This window comes from Castor canadensis, chromosome X, assembly GCF_047511655.1.
Source record: "Castor canadensis chromosome X, mCasCan1.hap1v2, whole genome shotgun sequence".
In the NCBI taxonomy this organism is placed as follows: Eukaryota; Metazoa; Chordata; class Mammalia; order Rodentia; family Castoridae; genus Castor; species Castor canadensis.
Genome location: NC_133405.1, coordinates 4869674 through 4875673, shown reverse-complemented (window position 1 = coordinate 4875673; position 6000 = coordinate 4869674). Strand labels below are relative to the sequence as shown.

Here is a 6000-nt window from a genome sequence, read left to right as displayed (position 1 = left end):
AGACTCCAGGGAGCTTGGCCTGGGTAAGTGGATGGGCTGCTGTGAGCTGAGATGGTAAACCATGGACAAGGTGGGCTGGGAGACTGGCAGGCGTTCATAGGTACTTTGAGATGTCTAGTGGCCACCTAGGTAGCAGTGCCATGCTGGCAGTTGTGATCTCACGGGCTTCCCAGAGCACTGGGGAAGCAGAGGTCTATGAGGCTTGGATGGAGGCACTGGGAGTAGAACCCCAAATTCCACCTCCTTGATTGGTGCACACTGAGAGGGAGGATGAAATTGTAAGAGCCTCTGACTAATGCTCCATGATAGCCACCTCACCCTCCATTTAACTTTCTTGAATTCGGTTCTCTTCAAGAGTCGGACTCTCTCAGCTCCAGGATGACTCCCTTCCCTGTGGGGCCTGAATGTGTGGACTGGGCTGGGTTCTCTCAATGGAGAGCAATATCATTTCCCCGCTGCCTGCCGCTCCAAAGCAGACAGGACTGGGCCCAGCCAAAGTGAATTTCTTTCCAATCGCCGGGCTGAGCCTCGCACCCCGCCTTGCTGTGTTGGTGCATGCCTCCTGTGTCTGGCACCTGTGCCTCTGGTTGGGCCCAGAGGCAACTCTGCCACTGAGGACCTTCAGCAAAAACTCAGAGGCAAGCACTCAACCCTGCTGTGCCTAAGTAGTCCACCAAGGGATTTCACTTGATTCTTGAAGGGGATCCCCAGCGCTTTTCCAGGTCCGGAGGTGTGGGCGTGAGGGAAGGAGGAGCCGAGTGGGCGGCTGTCCCACCCCTTTATGGCCCCTGGCTCCGCCAAGCGTCAGGTTGCTACTGCGAGGTACCTGCTGTAGCTGAGTGCTGCTACTGTTGGAGTAGATGCGGTGTTCTCAGCTCTGCTCAGCCCCTGACGCCGCTGCCGGCAGGGAAAGTCCAGGTTAGTAAATGCACTTGAGGAGGGCACCCTGAAGAAGGGGTGCAGCCCAGCACCAGGAGGAGAGAGGGAAGTCACCAGCCTCCGCACCAGGGCAAAGGATGGACAGGGCACTGGCAGACCAGGCAATTTTCAAGAACCCGTGGTCTTGTAAACGCCGCAGGTGTCAGCCTGGGGTTAGCCCCAACAGAGAGGGCCAGTCCAGCCCAGCTGGAGCAGCGTCTTTGCCTGCCCTGGGCCAGGAGGGAGGCAGGGTGGCCAGCGCGCCTGGGTTACAGGATAAGCTCACCGGTGGGAGGTGGGAGGGCACCGAGGACAGTGTCCGCGCCAAGAGCTGGAGGAGGGAATGTGGGAGTAAGGAGCAAGGCACTAGTCAGGGAGAGGGACGGGTGCAGTTCAGTAGCCAGCTGCCACTTGAGAGCCCAGGTCCCCGCTGCAGCCACTGCAGGCAGGCCTGTTTGTTTGGCTGCCTGGGTGCAAGCTGGTGAGCCAGCAGACACGTAGGCGGTGGGACCAGCGCTACCCAACCCACCACCCACTTCAGGTGAGCTCCTGGACAGGCTCTGCTAAGAGTGGGAAAAGATTCTCTCTCTCTCTCTCTCTCTCTCTCTCTCTCTCTTTCTCTCTTCCTCCCTCCCTCCCTCTCTCCTTTCCTCATCATCTCCGAGTTTTTCTGCATTTCTCTTTTGGTTTTTGACAGTTTGGAACGTTCTTTGGCCCTGTCACTGGTGAGTGCTGGCTCTTCCTCTCCCTTCCTCACTCCCTCTCCCTCTGTCTGTCCAGGGCACACACAATTCACCAGCTTGCTCTCCTCACACGCAGGAAGTCTACCTGGGGCATATGGGCTTTTCCCTAGCGCCAGGGGCCAGTTGTAGCCCTCGCTCTGGCGGGCTCGGTCCTCTCATGCCCAGGGTTGCTTGGTAACCTTGCTGTCATCTCTCCCCATCAAGGCGAGCCGCCTAATACCGAGGACACAGGCCACTCTGCGTGAGAAGCAGCACAGAGGTGAGTGTACCCGCGCCCCCTCCGCCCTCCTGATCTCTCCTAGCTGTCCTGGATCGAGTTAACTGGAGAAACGAGGTAGCCACGATGAAGCCAGCTTGCCGCCGCTTTCCCCTTTAAAAGTATCTGCAGGTCTTGGGAGGCCCCTTGGGCGACCACGGCTCTTAGGTTGCCCGCGGCCCCGTCCCTGCCTGGAAACCCTGCGTTTCCAGGCTCGAGGCCAGCAGGGTCGCGGGCAGGGCAGAGCAGCTTCTCCTTTAAGGCCGGAGCCACTCGTCGCCGTGAGTGTAAGGGTGTGTGAGTGTGCGGCGTGCGTGTCTCCTCCTCCCCGAGTGACACAGCAGTGAGAAATGCCTATCAGTAACTTAAACCCCCGAAACTCCACCTTCCGGGCGCGCGGCGCGGAGCCGGGTGGTGGGAATGGAGCGAGCAGATTGAGGCCGCCACTGCAGCGCCGCCAGCATGAACTTGGCCGCGAGCTGAAGCGGCCGGCGGCGGGCGGGCGCGGGGGCACCGGCCGCTAGCCAGAGGGTGATCTGCAATTCGGCTGGACCATTCGGCGGGCGCCTGGGGCTAGGCTGCCCCCGCCGGCGGCCACCCGCCCCTCGGGCATTGCCCTGGCCGCCGCCGGAGCTCCGCAACACGGTAAGGGTGAAGGCGGGCGGGGGAGGTCCGACCGCTCTGGGGGCTCCAGGGTGCACTATGGCCCCCACTTATAGTCTTCATTGCTGAGAATCCAGTTCCCCGGGGGACTGCGAGCTGAGGGACCCCAAAGTTTGCTCCGAGCACACAACCCACCTGGAGCTAAGGGTTGGCCATCCACCTCTCAGACCGATCCAGCCGGACTGAGCGCAGCTCGCATCGCCTGGGGACCGCGGCCTCTGCCTGCTCCTAGGCGCCCCCCGGACATCTGGAATTGACAGCGACATACTGGGGAGGAAAGGTAGAGGGGCACGAGCTGCGCGGGCTTCCCCAGTTGCACTGGGCTTCCAGGAAGCTCCCACTCTGTCCCGACACCCCTGGGCCGCTCACAGCCCAGGTGCTACTGACGACGCTGCCTTCCCATGCCAGCTCCCAGAGCCCGGCAGGTCGGCAGTGGGCACTGGGCAGAGAATTCCCCCGCCCCAATCCGATTCGCCGTCGCTCAGCGGGAGTGTGGAGTGTGTGCGCACAGAGCCGCTGCCCTGCGCTCCTTCCCTGGCCAACTCCTCGGGAAGGCAGCCTTGAGCGGAGCTGGCGGCTTGAGGCAGCCCCAACTGGTCTCCCACCCGGCGCTCCTGGAGTCCCTGCGCCAGACTCCGCGCGCTCCCGGCTCCCGGCATCCGCGCGGCGGCAGAGCCCGGCGCCAGGCGCCGGTTAGGGCAGGCGGGAAGCCCCCCGGAGCGCCGCCAAATACTTTTTTCGGCCAGTTGGTTTGGCCAGGCTCGGTCCCGATGCGGTGTGTCCTGAACCTCCTGGAAAGCTGGCGAGGCTCTCTGATTAGACTCCGTGATTAAATTCGGACTAAGCGGACAGTAATAGGTTTACCCTGCCAGAAAACTCGGCCCTGAAGCCGTCGGAACCTGGGAAAACAGACGCGCTTGGATCCCGGAGACTCACTCCCCGCTGGGTTCCCGCAGCTGGGTGCGGCTGAGCCCAGCACTCCGAATGTGGTGTGTGCGCGCGGGCGGGAGCTCTGAGTGGCTGGGGGACGCGGGGAGAAGGGACTCTCCTTGCTGGGGTGGCTTATCGTTGTTTGGCAGCAGAAGGGACCGACCCCCCAGGGCGCTGTCCCCGCGGCGAGCATGCTGTTTGTGGGTAGCCTACTAAGGCCGGTTCCAGGACATTGTCTGCTAGGACAAGCGAGCCGAGCTTAGGAGAGGCGGTCGCGCTGTAACAAAGACGCAAACTCTCCCGGAGCCCCAGCAATTTTGAAAGAGTTGGCTAGGGAGAGGGCCTGGGTCTCCCGGGGGAGACTCCTGCAGGAATCACGCTGCCCCCGTTAGCCCCGGCCGGTGGCTGGGAATCGTGTTCCCTGCCTGGGGCGAGCAAGTGGGCAGCATCATAGCGGCTCGGCCCAGTTCTTGGCAGGCGCGGGCGATTGCCCGTGTGCCCACTGGCCGGGCGGGGTCGACCGTGCACCCGCCGGGGCTTCCCGGCCGCCACCGCAGCTCCGGGCCCCTGGAGGCCTCGCAGCTTCTTTCCTTCCCTCCCTCCCACCTCTTCTTGTCTTTATAGATTCCCCCCTCCCTCCCACCCCCGCCGCCGCCGCCGCCGCCGCCAACAATCCGCTTTATAAAAAGCCCCTTTGTTTCCCAGGAGGCTGGAGAGAGGGAAGGGGAGAGGGACTCAGAGGCAGGGGGCGGGGGAGGCTGCCTCCAAGTGGCCTCGAACCGCTTGGGACGGGAGGGCAAATGTAGGCGATGGGGGAAGGGGGTCTGTGTTTCAAGGACCCTCTGCAGGAACCCAGGAAGGCGCGGGGAGTTCTGGCTCCTGGCGTCCGCTGTGCGCTCAGCCTTGCCAGCCTTGGACACCCTAAATCCCAGCGGCTCAGACGGCCCGGCAGGCTGCACAGCAAGCGGGCGGGAGCGGGGCCCTAGGAGGCGAATGCTCAGCGGGGTGGCCAAACGCTGCTGGCCGCTGCGCTCGCCGGGCTCGGGCCTAGGGGGCGCCCTTTCCTCGGTTTCGCTTTCCTGCGGGCGCCCCTCTCTCCGAAAGCCCTAGGCGGCTGTTGCGCCAGCCAGCGGCCAAGACCGCGGCGGCGGCGGCGGGGACGCTTTTGCCACCCTGCATTTAGCTACACTCATTCCTTTCCAGCCCTCCTGCCGCATGCCCCCCACCCCCACCCCCACCCCCACCCCAACACACACACACACACACACACACACACAGCGGCTGAAACTCTCTGCGGGTGCCCTTTGTTTGGAGGAGGGAAAGAAGTAGGAGCTGCCACCTCCTGGGTTCCAGTTGTGGCAGGCAGTGAGGATAAGAATGCCACTCTTGACCGTCCGCCTGCCTGCTGTCTCTGCGCCTACCCAGCGTCTGTAACCTGGGGATGTTCAAGACGCTTGGACTTCCGACTTTCAGTTGGATTAAGGACTTAGTGGACCCCTGTCCCTTTCACCTGCTTATCCCCCAAACTTGGGGTGACTGAAGAATGTCAATCATAATGTTAGAAGTAACCTTTGGTCATCCCATCAGACTGCTAGTCTCGGTCCCTGAAAGTGGTCCACTTCTCTCCTCCCGAAGTTTGTTCAGGGAGGGAATGCTAGCAAAAAGAAAAAGTGACAAAAGAGGAGTGGGCGGGGCCCTAACTCAGGCTGGTGGGTTTCCAGAGCAAAGTTAGATGCTTCTGAACCTCTCACTGCCTCCACCTCCTACCATTCCCTTTCAATCTGATATCTACGTTTTATTTGTGCCTTTTCGCATGTCTTTCTCCCACTTCCCTTCACTCTCATTTCTGGAGGTTATTAATAAGTGTTGCTTGAACATTTTCTGGTCTTTGGAATAGAAGGTGAAGCGTTAGCTTATCCCCCCCCCCCCACACACACATCCCTCCTGCAATCTAAAACCACGAGAAAGTAATCAAAGGGTAATCTACTGCTTCTGCCTTCTCCTCCCCCCCTTTGTGCTTCTCTTCTGGAGTAAGATTGGAAAATAAAGCTGCTGATGTGCGAGGTGGAACATATGGTCTCTCCATAAGAGAGAAGCTGAAATGGCCTTGAACCTGCCGGACAGACCAGCTGTTTGCTGCCAGCCAAGAGCAGCTAATCAGCTTTTTCCCCTTAAAGTAACAGCCTTCTTTTCTCCTGATGACCGGTTTGCATATTAAATAGGATATTCTCCAGAGGGAAAAGTGAGGGGCTCCCATATTGCTTTGTGCTTTGGAGGTTCTTCAGTGCCTCTTCCCTGCACTGGGGGCTGCCTTGCCCTCTGGCAGTGTCTGTCTCCAGCTGCTGACTATTTCCTCCAGTACCCATGTGAGAATGTTGCTCAAAGTGGAACTTGGGAAGGAGGAGGTAGGAAAAGGGAAAGAAAGAGAGGAGCCAGAGCTGAGAAATTTCCAGATGCCTGTGAGGAAATCTTTGTTTTATTCCTACTGGT

At 60.4% G+C, this 6000-nt stretch overlaps 1 protein-coding gene across 4 annotated transcripts in view; it reads left to right on the top strand.

Annotated features, from left to right (window-relative positions):
* The first annotated feature begins 2323 nt into the window (after positions 1-2323).
* Mamld1 (mastermind like domain containing 1) overlaps positions 2324-6000 on the top strand; it is a 113887-nt gene continuing 110210 nt past the window's right edge. For 3 of the 4 annotated variants that reach the window (XM_074062194.1, XM_074062191.1, XM_074062195.1), the window contains exon 1: positions 2324-2562. The gene's annotated coding sequence lies outside the window, so the exon portion shown is untranslated. The other variant, XM_074062193.1, reaches the window with a different exon arrangement.